The sequence below is a fragment of the Zootoca vivipara genome, chromosome 11 (genome assembly GCF_963506605.1).
Source record: "Zootoca vivipara chromosome 11, rZooViv1.1, whole genome shotgun sequence".
NCBI classification, from domain to species: domain Eukaryota; kingdom Metazoa; phylum Chordata; class Lepidosauria; order Squamata; family Lacertidae; genus Zootoca; species Zootoca vivipara.
Window position 1 is genome coordinate 40,291,539 of NC_083286.1, and position 15,406 is coordinate 40,306,944.

Genomic DNA, 15,406 nt, shown 5'->3' on the forward strand with positions numbered 1-15,406 from the left:
TTTGTTTTAACTCTTTCAAGTTAATTCTTAGGTTCAGTGTTTTTCCAGACAAGTCTTTTCCTGCTTCAGTGAAGGGGTATTTGGTGAAAAGGACTGTTTTTCCTCCCTTTTCCTTTCTGCTTTTCCTCCACCCCTCCTCCCTCTGCCCCACCCCCTTTTTGCTAGGGTATGCACCAGAATACGAATGATGCTTTCTCTAAGAAATGCATGCCAAGGGACTATTTTCCCCTCCCTTCTTTTGTGTGCAACGTCAAAGAAACATCAGGGATCAGTTGCATATTTCTATTATTTTTTGCTCCCTTATACAATCCAGGCAGTGTGACTTAATATAGCCCTTTCTATTTTGTTATATAATAAGATGGGTTTGCTTACACGGTTGTTAAACAGTATGCTCTAGAAAGTGGATACATCTGCTTATTCTAGAGCATACTGTTTAACAATGCCTGATAATGCATAGGTATGGGAAGATTTATAAAAGAATGACTAGGATTTTATTTATTTTTTAGTGGTGCGAAGAGGCTTGCTTTCAAAAAGGTCCTAGTACCTATGCATTGTCAAGCATGGCAAGATTCCATGTTATTTATTTAAAAGTGGTGCAGAGAGGGAGCCTCTTGGATTGCTGTAGCACATCCATTATGAAGATTATAATGGAGTAACAGGAAGAGGGGTTTTTCCAAGCAACCCAATTAATGTGGTGCTTGGTTAAAAGCTTTATTAATTGATGCTTCTTGTCTTGAATACTGCTCTCCTCAGCACTGAAGCAATACATTTAAAGGCATTGGGTGGCAGCATCAGCATCGCTGAAGCATCATACATAACTGTAGAAATCCAAAATTTCCTTTTCTTCTCCAGTGAACATTTCCACCCTCATCCTTATGTCAGTTTTCCTTACATATACCATTTTTTATCTGTCACATATAAAAGAGAGCATATGTGATCAGTAAATGAGTCATTAAAATATCAATATTTTAAACGTTATTCCCATCCCCCTGCATTTGAATTTCATTTTTCTTCTGCCAGCCTTCTAACTTTCCATCTGTGATAATAAAAGTTTTTTGTGTGTGAAACTGAAGCAGGTAGGAAATTTGATGCAGGGCCTCGCCAACATCAGCTCAGTTCGGGATCATCCTGGGTCAATGTTGCAATTGTTGCTGTCTTGCCACATATTTATTTACACGTCGTGGAAAAGACCACTCACACCTGACATTGATCCAGTCAAAGGCTGGACAAAGCCCCTGAAGCTTTCTGACTGATGTGCTTTGGCCTGGTCCTACTACAAATAAGCAGCATACCCAAAGGGAAATTGGTAAACCATGGTTTGCCTTACCATGAAACATGGAGCTTCAGGCAACATATTCCAGAGAGAGTGCAGTTCCCCTCTCTCCATTTTCCACCTATGTGTGCCGTTAAAAAGAAGGAAAAGCTCTAGAACAGGCAGGGGTAGCATATTAGCATCCCAATTCATGTACAAAGACTGTCTAAAGCAGGCATCCTCAAACTTTGGCCCTCCAGATGTTTTGGACTACAATTCCCATCATCCCTGAACACTGGTCCTCTTAGCTAGGGATCATGGGAGTTGTAGGCCAAAACATCTGGAGGGCTGCAGTTTGGGGATGCCTGGTCTAAAGCAAGCATTGGGGAAAGAAAAAGAAAGAAAGAAAGAAAGAAAGAAAGAAAGAAAGAAAGAAAGAAAGAAGCTACACTCAAACCTTTGCAGGGGAAGGAAAGTCTTTGTGAATTGAAAAAATAAGACCCACAGTGGTCCTGTGAATTAGCCTTTAGGGATGGGGAGCTCTTATGATGGTAGTTGAACTACAGCTCCCATCAGCCCCAGCCAGCATGGTCAGTGGTCAGGGATGAAGGGAGCTGAAGTCCATCAACAGCTGGAGGGTCACAGGTTCCACGTCTCTGCTTTAGCTGAATGATCCCAAAGCCGCCGTCAGGCACTGAATGGAAAAGGGCTATGTGGCATTAGCTTGGAAGCATGACACCTCTGAGGAAGAGCCCTGGGCCAAAGGCTTGTCAAGTCTATCGTCCTATGGAAAAGCTCCCAAGCAGGACGTGAGCACAATGGCCCTCTCTCAATGTTGTTTTTCAAGTGATTGGTTTCCATAGGCATGAAGCCTCTGATCTTGGATTCAGGCCTGGGTTTGGGCTTGGATTGGCATTGATGGGTTACCTTTATTGGAAGAGAGATAAGGAATGTGACCCTGTTTGTGCTTTTCATATTTGTGGCTTGGGGGTAGAGAGTGGGACACTTTGTTAAAGTGGTTTAGCTTGTATCTGCGGGTCAGTTTCACGTCACAATATTTGCTGACAGTACCGTAGCCGCTTGGCTATTAGGTGGTGAGATGCCACAAGGCTCCATCCTGTCCCCAGTGCTGTTTAACATGTATAGGAGCTTGTTGGGAGATTTGGGGCACAGTGGCATCAACAGGCAGGTAACAGAGAAATAGAGCAAGCTGGTCATGGACCAGTGGCTGGATGCAGTGTTGGACTGGATGATAGCCAGTAAGTTGAAACTGAATCCTGACCTGCAGAAGGTAGGTGTGGTTCCTGGTTCAGGAAATTAGGCTCCAGGCAGGGCTGGTTCTTGAGATGGTTAGACATGGCCCAGCCTGGCTCATTGGCCGCTCTGCTTTTTTCTAACATTGGCTAGGATGGCTTTCAAATATCTCTTTTCTGTCTGCTCTCCACGTATGCTCTCTTCATATGTGTATCAATGATATGGGATGCTCAGACTCGCTTCTAGCAGTATCCAAGTGTCATAGCTCAGCAGTAGAGAACATGTTTTTCATGCAAAAGGTCCCAGGTTCCATCTCCCAACATTTCCAGCTAGGACTAGGATGGGTTCCCCCCTGAAATTCTGGAGAGCTGCTGCCGGTCAACCATGGGCAGTGCTGACCTAGGTGAATTAATGATCTGACTTGGTCTAAGGAAATATCCTATGTTTCTATGTTTCCAAGATAGTTCTTAGAATATGAGACCTAATGAGGACTGGACTCTATGGGTGGAAGGACAGAATTACTTTAGTAGCAACTGGTACAAAGAAACTGACTGCTTGACATGGGGCGCCTGTGATACCTCAGGGGCGCTGCCCATCTTGAGGCCCCTGGTCTTGTAACCTGGTCAGTTGCCGTTTCTGAGTGATCTGGCAATGAGAGGAGCAGAAACCTTTACCTCTCCCTCTGGAAGGTTGTGCAGATTGAGTCCAAGAGCAAGAAGCAACTGTTGTGGTTGGGGGTGGGTTGCACAGGCAGGTAACAGAGAAATAGAGCAAGCTGGTCATAGACCATGTGGGTTGCAACCCCAGCAAAACCTGGAACTGGCACTGATGGTTTGGGATGACACCGTAAGGCAAGGATGGGGAGCCTCCGGCCCTCCAGATGTTGTTAGATTTCAGCTCCTGTCAGCTCCAGCCAGCATGGCCAATGGTCAGGGATTGATGGTACTTTAGTCTAGCAACATCTGGTTCCCTATCCCTTCCATAAAGAAAAAGCTGTGTTTCTTGGTAGATTTTTAGTAGTAAGGAAGAACACTGTTTTTACTGGGATAAAATCTGCCGAGCTTAGAATGCATTTGTGAAGGATGTTCAGTGTGTGTGTGTGTTCTTTATTTCCAACACCTTCAACAATAACAGCTTATTGACTGGATTTCCTCGTGCAGCAAATAAAATAAAAATAAGCATGCTGCTTAATTTCAGGATCTACCTTATAGCCAGACAAGGATTGTATATCTTTTCCTGGTTCTTAATATAGAAGGTGGGTTGTAATACTTTGTGGTTTTGGATGTGATTGATTGTTCTTCCCACAGGACAGCAAATAAAAACATTCTATGTATCTTGTACAACTTTTAGGGGGGGAATGCAGTAAGAATGTGTAGTTCACAATTCACTGGGTTTACACATCTGGGACTTGGTGAGCTTTAAGTCGAAACCGCCTTGTCCGAGATGCAGCCTTGTGAGCTACACAAGTCCTTAGGCTCAGCAGCAGAGCATGTGCCTTGCATGTGTGAAAGGTCCTAGGTTTAATCCCTGGCATGTCCAATTGAAAAACGTTTACTGGAAGAAGCTATACTTGAGTAAGCTGTACTAGGTTAGACGGACAAACTAGTCCAATCTGGAGCAAGGCAACTTCCTATGTTCCTTTGTTTCTCCTTGAGGCATAACAGAAACTAAAAAATGTGCAGCATCATGCTGTACAATTGTTGGACAGTATGAAGCCTCTGAGTTGGCTAGGCATGGACTCTGGTCACCAGGACCCCTGACCACATGCCCTTGCCTTGCCAGGAGGTGTCTTTTGGCTGATTCACCTCCTAATCTGGGATGGGACAGACACACTCCAGCTATTCTTCTGAGCATGACCATCCTCTAGCGTGGACTTGATAAAGTGTTGGGGATGTGTAGCTTAAGATCATGGCCCACTTTGGTATGTTGGCCAGTTTAATACTATACCTGGGTTGTTGCTGCTGCTGTTGTTGTTGTTTTTTAAAAAAACTTAGAATAGGTTGGTTTGCTTATGCTCAAAGGATTGTTGGAAGATTCAAGATGGATCAAAGAAAGTACTTATTCACACAACAAATGGTGACACTATGAAACTTGTTGGGGGGGGGGGAAGAGAGACAGTTCAGACAATTTCATGGAAGAGAGGGCTATTGATGGCTACTAAACACTACACAAATCCAGAGTGCAGTCCCTAAGACAGATGGATGACGCCATGTACGCCTCCTTCTGGCGACTCCTGCAGCCAAGCTGGTGCCAAATGTATCGCTCTGCTTTCCTTTGGACCACATCGGTGAGTCAGAGAGGAGGGTCTTGTCGTCTAGGCAACCCAGGATCTCCATACACCTCCCAGGCTTGCACCCTGGATGCAGTTTGACTTCATCCCTGGAGGCACACTCCATTGTCTTTTGAGACAGATGGATGCCAACCACAGTTGGAGGCAGCAACTGCATCCAAATGCCAGTTTCTGGAAACCACAGCAGGGGAGAGCGCTCTTGTTCTTGGGTCCTGCAATCAGGTTTCCAAGCATCAGCAGCAAGACAATGTGCAGGTGTGTTAGAGAATTGGTTTCATTCATATGAATAATACAATAGTTATCATGTATTGTTAGCAAGACGTTTGACAGTGTTTCACTTGGTATTCACATTGATGGGCATATTTGTAAAACACTCTCCTAAAAATGTTGGCTGAAAAGGCTGCTATAAGAAGAGATATAATGAAATATTAATAGGAAGCATAGCCCTTAATAGGAAATGTGGTCCTTAGGGCATTTTGTTATCCTAGTTTTAGTTCTGTTCTGTTTGGCACATTTCTTCATAACTTAGAAAACGTGTTCGTGAGATCTGTAGATGTCATGGCACTGAGAGGGATTGCATCTACCTCAGAGTCTCGAATTGTCATGTTAATGTGGACATTTAGCTTGTAAGTATGCCAAAACCTTATAACGATGAGTGCTAATCCTGGCACATTCTGGGACAAAACAAATGAATGTAAGTGAAAAATGGAAATTAATATTAAAGCCTAATGGGGAGAGACAGGCGGAGGACTTAAAATGGTCAGTCAATTGAATGGAACATGAGTCAGCTATGAGTCAGAAGAAGGGAGAAACCTTGTAATTAATGACAGAGAGACAGAGTAGTATCCAAGACATGAGGATTAGTAAAGGTCTACTTCTCACTGCCTTGGCCCCAGCTAAGTACTGTATTTTTTTTTATTAAGGAAGAAAGCAGTGAAATTAGAGTGAGTTGCTATAGACAATAGGACAAAAGGCAGGGGATTCAAAAAGCAGGAAAGTGTATTTTAAAGGAGTTGGGGGGGAGGGGGACATAGTAATTGTGAGAATAATTGCCCAGTCAGCAGGTGATCAGTGGTGTACTGGTAAATGCTGAAGTGCAGGGACTCATTGCGATGGCCCCCATAGCTCTTCCCCAGAGGAAAGCCCAGAATCGAAGACTGCTGCATCCAACTTCTACTCATCATTATCTTCCTTCTCTGAGCTCACCTATGCTAGTTTGTTATAAACAACAACAGTGAATCTTGAAAGACTTTATAGAGCAAGGCGAATCTGTTGTTTACTCTGGTGGATGATTTATTTGTTTATTTATTAACCGCCCTTCACCCCAAGGTCCTAGCGCAGTTTACAACATTAAAACACAATATTAAAAACAGTTTAAAGCAACTTACAGTCACAGAAAAACATGGTGGGTCCTAAAAACATACGCCTCAAGTGTCAAAAGCCGAGGGAAAGAGGTGCATACTGTATCTTGAGCATTCTCCGGAAGCTGTACAATGAAGGTGCCACGCGGACCTCTGTGGGGAGGGAGTTCCCCAGTTTGGGGGCCACCACAGAGAATGCCTTATCCTGGCTGTTACTCCTCCCTCCCCAAGGATGGAGGAGGAACTACCAAGAGGGCCCCCTCTGCCAATTTCAGCACCTAAGAGGGTCTGTAGGGAAGGAGAAGGTCCTTCAGACATTTATGGATTGAAACACCAACATGAGCACATTAAATTGGGCCTGGGAACGAAATGGCAAACAGTGCAGCTGTTTTAAAGCAGCCAGTAATCTGGCTGCTGCATTTCAGATCAGCTGAAGTTTCCAAGTTGCCTTCCAGTGCAGCCCCATGCAGATGATGTTGCTTCTCTTTCACCCCCATGTCCTCCCTCCACTGTACCACTGTGGGAGTAGCTCATTCATAAGGCAAGGTTGATTTACAACAGTGGTTCCCAGACCTTTTTCAGGCCGCCCCCCCCCCCCCCCGTTGGTTCCATAGACTCATCCTCGGTGCCTCCCACCCTACTCTATAAAAGGCATTACTCAGAATAGCAGTTTGCACAACCCAGTAAGGAAAATAGTAACAGAATACATTTCAAAATAGCATCAATTAATTGCACATTTGTTCAGAATCCAGTTAAAACTATTCAGTTTAATTATTTCAGCAAAGTGAATGAACTTGATCCAGCTTTTCCAAGTCTGATAATCATTTGCTTACTTGGTAAGAGATCATAGAATTGAAGAGTTGGAAGAGTCCACGGGGGTCATCTAGTGGAATCTTTTGCCCAAAGTGAGGCCCCACCCCTGCCATTAAGTGTCTCATGCTCTACCAACTGAGCCATCACTTCTGTTTACACTTGCTGGTCTTTTGTACACTGTGTGTATAACCCTGGTCTCTCACCTCCTAGCCCAGCACTAAGCTTTATATCACGGGTGTCAAACACAAGGCCCGGGGGCCAAATCCGGCCCACCAGACTTCGTCATGTGGCCCGCCGAGCGCCCCAGCCAGCGGGACCTTGCTTTCCTTCCTTCCTCTCTCCCTCCCACTCCCTCTTTTCTTCCTTCCTCCCTCCCTTCCTCCCTCCCCTCCCCTCCCTCTCCCTCTCCTCAGAAACATAGGATGCTGCTTTATACTTCTGGCCCTTAAACCCTGGAACCAGGAGAGCAGCTTCATTGAGTCAACCTCAGCCAGTCCCTTTGGTGAAGGGTGGTGGCTCACTGGCAGAACATCTGTCCTGCATGCAGAAGGACCCCAGCATCTCCAGGTACTAGTAGCTCTGCAAAGGTCCTGCATGAAACCCTAGCGAGCCTCCACCACCCAGTGCAGTTACCAAAAATCATTTTTCAATAAATTGTACAATAATTGTACATTTGAATATCTACTTGCCATTATTCTGACTATGTTTCTGCTTTCAGAGCTAGTTATTACTTACATTATTACAAAAAACAGTAATAATTGAATGCAGTGACAATAATTTATGATAATAAAGAGTGGACACATAGTCCTACAGATACAACCGGCCCTTTGAGGGTGACCAAACTGCTGATGTGGCCCCCGATGAATTTGAGTTTGACACCCCTGCTTTATATGGAAGTAAGCAGTGTGTGTGATTGCTTTTTTCCCCTGGGCATTTGATGACCTGGCTAAAGCCCTGGCCAAAGATTTCTGCCTTTTGGCTTGCAGGGCCCACAGTCCCCGCCCCCCTCTAACCAGCTGTTCTTGTTATGCAGGGAACAAGGGTTTGGTGTCTGGCACGTGGCCTGAACCCTGTCTCTGGCAGACACAAGATATGGCGAAGGAGTTCCTTGTTTCAGGCTGGGAATTGGACCTTGCCCATCCATAAAAATAGCCGTTGAAGTCTTGACGAAACCAAATGCAGACTGGTTTAAAATGTTTGCATGCAGTGCTTTTCAGATGGGGCTGGTAAATGGGAAAGGTAATCCCGAGGCTCAATACCAATCTTAATATGGTTCACACACTGTTAAGGTCACTGCTCAAATGCAGTACAGCACCTTTTCTGTGTGCAACGGAGCACAATATAATAATAAGCATTCTGAGATAATACTGGTTCTTTTTTCTTTCGATTTTGCTCAAAGAACCTATCTTTTCAGCGACAGCTAAAGAACAATTTGCTTTCTAGCAGTAGCAGCAATGGACCAACAAGCAAACACTTCTTATAGGGTGCTTCCAAACTAACCCCCACCCCAACTATTTTGCATGTGAGATTCAGGTGCATTTCAGCAAATTCAGGTTATGCAATGAGAATTAACAACATGAGTTTTGTGGTAAGGAAGAAGACGGGGCAATGCTCGAGAAGCTGTGGAGTAACACCTGCTTGAGATCAGAATGAATGGTCCAGTGGCAGCCAACGTCATCTAACCTCCCTGCAAGCTTTGTGCCAACAAATCTGGATGAACACTCATGGAATGGGTTGTACTAGAAATACAACAGCAAAGGGTGCTCTTTTGGGGAGAATGGGGGTTCCTGAGAGTGGCAAAGGCCTTAGTTAACCTGCCCTGCTGTATCTCAGATGGTGCAGGGCTCCAAAACAGAGCAGTGGTAATAGAACTGCAGTATTGACATCTTTTGCCATGTCAGCCTTGCAGCTAGAGCCTATTCCTGGAGTTCATCTGTGGGCATCATGTGTTGTTTCCTTGTGCTGCAGCCACCTATCGGTTTATTACCTGTAATAAACAAGCCACTTACGTTTGACTAATTAGATCTAAGCCAGTAAATGGCTTTGATGCAAGTATTCCCTTTTAATTGAATAAGTCTTCTAACAACACTCAAGTAGGGCATGACTTTCTAAGGACTTTTTTGACTACCATTGAACAACTTGCAGTGCCAGGCTAGAATGCAAACAGAATAGCTGTGCAAAGTGATGGCTAATGGAAATTTCCTTTCATTTTAAACTTGGCAGTGCTCAGATTTTAATTCTCTTACAATGCAGTCATATCTATCTATCCATAAGTAAGTCACAGTGAGTTCAGCGGGGCTTATTCCCAAGTATAAGTGGGTACAGGATTTCAGCCTTAAGGGTGTTAATTAAATGCCACCTTTGCCAGTAAGTACCCTGTTTTCCCCCAAATAAGACATACCCATAAAATAAGCCACAGCAGGATTTCTAAGCATTTGCGCAATATAACCATACCCCGAAAATAAGACATGGCGATAGGCGCAGTTCTGGAGGGCACCAAGGAAGAGGTGAGGCTGAACGAGTAATAAAAATAAGACATCCCCTGAAAATAAGCCATAGTGTGTCTTCTTGAGGAAAAATAAATATAAGACAGTGTCTTATTTCCGGGGAAGCACGGTATATGCTCTTCTCTATCACTTTTGCTTTGCTTTTCCCATTCCCTGCCCACCCTCTCCCCAAAACCTGGCAATGATGCACTGCTGATCACATTCTTGACAATTCACCCTTCTTTGGGATCAAGAGAAGGAAAAAAGTGTAGTGCAACAAAAACTCAAGCCCTGATTGATTGCAGCTCCTCGCTGTTTTCACGACTGGCTGGCTCCATCCTGTTCTTACGTCACATTGTTCTGACAGCCAGAGTGATGTAGTGTTCGCTGCACTTGGAGCAGGGAGAGATCTGTGTTCAGGTCTTCACTTAACCAAGCAAAGCTTACTGAACACTGGGCCAGCTTCACACTCTCAGAGCAAGCTGCATCTCAGGATTGATAAAACAAGTAACCACCGGCTGCCTTGAATACTTTGCAGAAAGGTGGAATATAAATAAACAAATAATAATCAAAAAAAAAAAAAAAACACCTGCAACAAAATCTTGCAGAGTGGAGTGCTGCTGTTCAGTTTTCTGGCTACTTCGTTCCATTAGACTCCATTCCTTCTCCCATCTTCTAGTTTTCCATCTCTCTCCTGCCTCCCAGTCCAGCAGTCAGCATTCCTTGGCCACTGAAAAGGCTCAGTCCTCAATGAGCCGTTTTTGTGGAGGGTCTCTCCTCCCCCTTTTCTAAACGTTCTTTTGTACTTCTGTACTTCTGGAATTCTTCTAAATCCTGCTAATATCTCCTCCTGTGTGGGTGGTGCCGGTCTGGTCATTTAACCCATGGCACTCAAAACCTGCACATTGAAATTAGAGGGAATGAGGTGTGTTGTCCTAAATTTCTAGAAGGAATGTTGGAGCGATATAAATAAATGCATGGAGCCACACTTGAAGTTTATGCCAGGAAAAATAATAATAATAATTCTCTAATGAGCATATCAATGAGTAAATATTCAGGTAGATATCCACAGCAGAGACCTACCTTAGAGTGTTTCGGCCAATACATCAGAGCTGAATTACCGTATTCTCTTCTTAATGCAGGCAAGTTAGGTTATTTCTTTTTCTTTTTTTCTTTTTTGTATAAAGGGATCCCTCAAGGTACAAGAAGCTTGTACCATCATTCTGTTTTGTTTTAAAATCTATATCCCATCCAAATGTTCTCTAAAGGCAGTCTACAAGTCAATGTTTTAAAGCATACAATAAAAGAAACGATAAAATCCAAAGTCCGCCATCAGTTAGACATAGTCCCTGGCAGCAGCAAGAGCATTCTAAGGACTTCTGCAGATGACCTACATACTGAGCATTCAACCTGATTTGCTTACAGAAAGCATATGCAGAGCTTAAGATTACACCGGGTCTTTATTGAGCATTAGTTCCCATTTGCTTATGAAGTATTTCACCGCCCTGTTAATCACTTGTTCGTTCCACACCTTTTCACACATTTCTCCTGTCACTTTGCTAACCACCAAAAAAAGAGTACATTTCTTTCTTTAATGAGACATTTGTTGTGCCAGGGTGACAGAGCACTTTAATCCACTTTTATGTTTTCCAAACTGAAACTTCCCTCCTGCAAAATAACGACAGTTTGGAGGCACCCTTAGACTGCAGGTGCCTGTTTAAGGAACATAAATGCTTTGGCCAACCTCCCATATTCCAAGAGCAAACGAATGTGTTGGGAAGAACACACCTCAGAAATAGTGCTGCTGTTGAGAAAGCTCTTTAACTGCTTAACTGCAAAACCTGAGCTATCTCTTTGCCTGGAGTGCATGTGGAAGGAGGCCATACAAAGGGTACTTTAATAGCATTCATCATGGCTGCAGCTGATATGACCTGGTTCGCACATGAAGCTTAGTCAAACAATTTTTTGTTGTTTAGTCGTGTCAGACTCTTCGTGACCCCATGGACCAGAGCACGCCAGGCACCCCTGTCTTCCACTGCCTCCTGCAGTTTGGTCAAACTCATGTTGGTCGCTTCGAGAACACTGTCCAACCATCTCATCCTCTGCCGTCCCCTTCTCCTTGTGCCCTCCATCTTTCCCAACATCAGGGTCTTTTCCAGGGAGTCTTCTCTTCTCATGAGGTGGCCAAAGTATTGGAGCCTCAGCTTCAGGATCTGTCCTTCCAGGGAGCACTCAGGGCTGATTTCCTTCAGAATCGATAGGTTTGATCTTCTTGCAGTCCATGGGACTCTCAAGAGTCTCCTCCAGCACCATATTTCAAAAGCATCAATTTTTCGGCGATCAGCCTTCTTTATGGTTAAGCTCTCACTTCCATACATCACTACTGGGGAAACCATAGCTTTAACTATATGGACCTTTGTTGGCAAGGTGATGTCTCTGCTTCTTAAGATGCTGTCTAGGTTTGTCATTGCTTTTCTCCCAAGAAGCAGGCGTCTTTTAATTTCGTGACTGCTGTCACCATCTGCAGTCAAACAATGGCTTAGTGCAAATGTGTGGGTTCTTAGAGAAGAGATCACAGCTGCCTTGCTCTGCTCCAGTCCTGTTGCTGCTGTAGTGCTGTGAGCTAAGCAATGGTTTGGCATATCATGTCATTTGAAGCTCAGGGTCATAGTTTCCTCTCTCTAAGCAAACCGTGAACTGTAACCATGGTTTGCAATTTGTTTATGCCTCATGGTTTGTCTGGAGGAGGAAAACTATGAGCTTGGGCTCAGCTGACATGCAGCTAAACCAAACAGTGGCCTAGCTTGCAGCAGGACCAGGGGAGGTGCAAAGCAGCCACGATCTTTTCTCTGGGAGCTCACACATTTGTGCTAAAACCATGGTTTGGCTTAGCATTACGCGTGGGCTGAGCCAAATCCCGCTAATAGTATGGCTTATTTCTGTACTTTCCAGGGTTCATTGTATTAAATGATGTTCCCTTTGCCCCTAGGATTAACAAATTTTAATATCCTGATCCCAAACGCAACAGGTGGAAGCAAATTCCATTGAAGCTGAGATTAGTATATACAAGACATATTCCTTTTTGAGGCAAAATGCAAAATGGTGCCCCCTCTCCTGACACCCATTCCGTGTACAAAAGCCAGGCACCCTGGTGATGGGGCAGCATCCTGAGAGCAGGAGGCTGATTTAGGGGGCTCAGGGTTAGCTGTGTTCTGTTCACTCCATGCCATTCAGTTTCTGCCATCTGAGGGGAGCTTCTGCCCAATGGGAGGGCTGGCTTTTGATGCATTGTAAGGTTTGAGGTTGCCCATTAAACTGCACTGGAGATGGATAGAATTCCAGCTGAAAAACAAATATGAATTCTGTATACTCTGAATACTGCAAAAAAATGTATATTGGAAAAGGAGGTGGGAAATACAGTGGTGCCTCGCTTAACGAATGCCCTGCTTAACGAAATTTCCGCTTAACGAAAGGATTTTTTGAGCGGAGATTGCCTCGCTAGACGAATTCGTTTTATGAAAAATTCGTCTAGCGAATTGCGGTTTCCCATAGGAATGCATTGAAATTCAATTAATACCGTTCCTATGGGCAAAAAGAAAATTAAAAAAAATTTCAATGGGATTCGCTAGACGAATTTTTCGTTATAAGAAAAGACCCGTGGAATGAATTAAATTCGTCTAGAGAGGCACCACTGTATTTGCTGCTTTGCCTCAGGTAGCAAATTGTTTTGGACTGGCCCTATAGATACTCAAAATTGACTTGTGGGGGTTGTCAGCCAAATTGCTATCCCTGAGGGGCACATCTGAACACTTGTCCTTACCTTTAAATCAGAAATATGTGGTGTTTCAAAACAGAGACCGGTTTGGATATTGAGCACTTGCATTTTAATAACCACCTCGCAAAGAGTTTTGTGCTTTCAGAGGGCAAGCACAAACATTAAAGGAAACTTTTGAGTTTACCTGTGTTTTCTTTACTTCCTCTCCAGAGGTTTGGTCTGCCCTCAGTATGCCCACAGGAGTATCCTTTGGTAGGTTGTAGGCTGAATACAAAAAGCATATTTCTCTGATGTTCTAACTGAATAGAGGATTTAAATTTAAGGTACATTTCAACAATAGGTAGTTTCCAGGGAGCAATTTTGCAAGAGGTCTTATGGCAATTCTACACCGGTTAAAAAAAATAAAAGGCTGACATTATTGACTGTGCTGGGCCACAGCTGTAGATCATTGTATGAAATCCCTTTCAGAACAGGAGTATGTTGGGCATGAGAGAAACAGAATGTGTGTTTTGTAATTTGCACCTCTCATGTGCTGCTCTGGTTTGCCAGAAGTGGCTTTGTCATGCTGGCCACATGACCTGGAAGCTATACGCCGGCTCCCTCGGCCAATAATGCGAGATGAGCGCGCAACCCCAGAGTCGGTCACGACTGGACCTAATGGTCAGGGGTCCCTTTACCTTTACCTTTTAAACCATAACTCCTGTTCAGGTTTCCTGCTAGCCTTCTATGTCCTCTTTCAGGATACTCTAAGGCAGGCACCCCCAAACTTCGGCCCTCCAGATGTTTTGGCCTACAATTCCCATCATCCCTGACCACTGGTCCTGTTAGCTAGGGATCATGGGAGTTGTAGGCCAAAACATCTGGAGGGCCGCAGTTTGGGAATGCCTGCTCTAAGGTTTTCTCCCCAAAAGGCAGTTCCCACTGAGTGTACCCATTCTTCATTGGACAGTTCCCTTCCCCACACTTAGATTCCCACCCACTCTTTTTGGGGGCTAATTCTACAAACCTTGAGATTCCCCAGAACCTACTGATATCTCCTCTTGTTCATGGGTGGTACGTAGAGAGCCACACTTGGAGAATGAGTTTGCTATTAGTATGTAGGAGTCTCTGAACACAAGAAGAGGCTGCTGGATCAAACCAAAGGGCCTAAGAGTCCAACATCCTGTTTTCACAGTAGCAGAAAGCCTGAAAGCAGGACCTGAGTGCCACAGCAACTGGTATTCAGCCTCCGGCAGTGGTGGTAATAGACTTGGATAGAGAATGGTATTCCAAGTAGCACATTTCAGGCTATACTCTGCTCAGGCAACTGTCAGGGCTGGAGTCAGATGCAGGTCAGCACGAAGAGGCAGAGGCAGTTGTCAGTGACATTAACTCTTCATTCAAGGAAATGGCATAAGAACAGCTTAGTTTATGAACAACTTGGATTAAGAACACTGCAAACAGGTGAACTCAAAAGTTTTGGTTTGTGAACTTTGCCTTGGAAGTAGAACATGTTCCGCTTCCTGATGAGTGTAAATTGAGTCCCCCGCTGCTATGGGAAAGCACGCCTTGTTTTAAGAACACTTTGGTTTAAGAACGGACTTCTGGAACGGATTAAGTTCGTTAACCAAGGTATCACTGTACAACTCCGCAATATTTCCTAGTAGGTCTTGTCTTTATAGAGCAGTTGCCAGGACTGAAGGTCTGTGCCTTCCTCCGCTTCTAAGGCTCCTCCTCTCCCAGATGTTCCCCAAGCGGTCTTAAACTGCACCTGTGCGCCTCTGGTCTCTGTGTTCTGCCCTCGTCGTGGTTCTGCACATTCTTTGAGATCAAGGGGAGCTTGTCGCAACAGGAGAGGGAGAGTCCTTGGATTCTACAGCAGCCTCTTGACCCACCTCCTCTGCTTCAGCCTCGGAATCTGAACTGCTTCTTGTCACCAGCTCTCCCAGCTCACTAAGCCCTGTTGCCCCTTCAGCACCCAGCCCCTCCTCCCAATCTTCTCCCTCTGACCTCTCCTCAGTGTCCCACCACCGATCCCTTGGCTCTGAGCCTTCCTCCTCTGGGGTTTCCTTTGGGGGGGGGTCCTTGGCTGGTGTCTCCCACCACTCAGAGTGGTGGGGTCTTGAGAAGGAAAAGCCTTCCAACTGTGTGGTAGCTTCCAGCTGCTTCCAGCTGAATGTGCTTAGAGGGCTTGGA

General features: G+C 44.7%; 1 protein-coding gene across 13 annotated transcripts in view; it reads left to right on the plus strand.

Annotated features, from left to right (window-relative positions):
• Positions 1-15,406, plus strand: part of PDE4D (phosphodiesterase 4D) — a 636,676-nt gene that overhangs the window by 333,794 nt on the left and 287,476 nt on the right. The gene's annotated exons all lie outside the window — the stretch shown is intronic.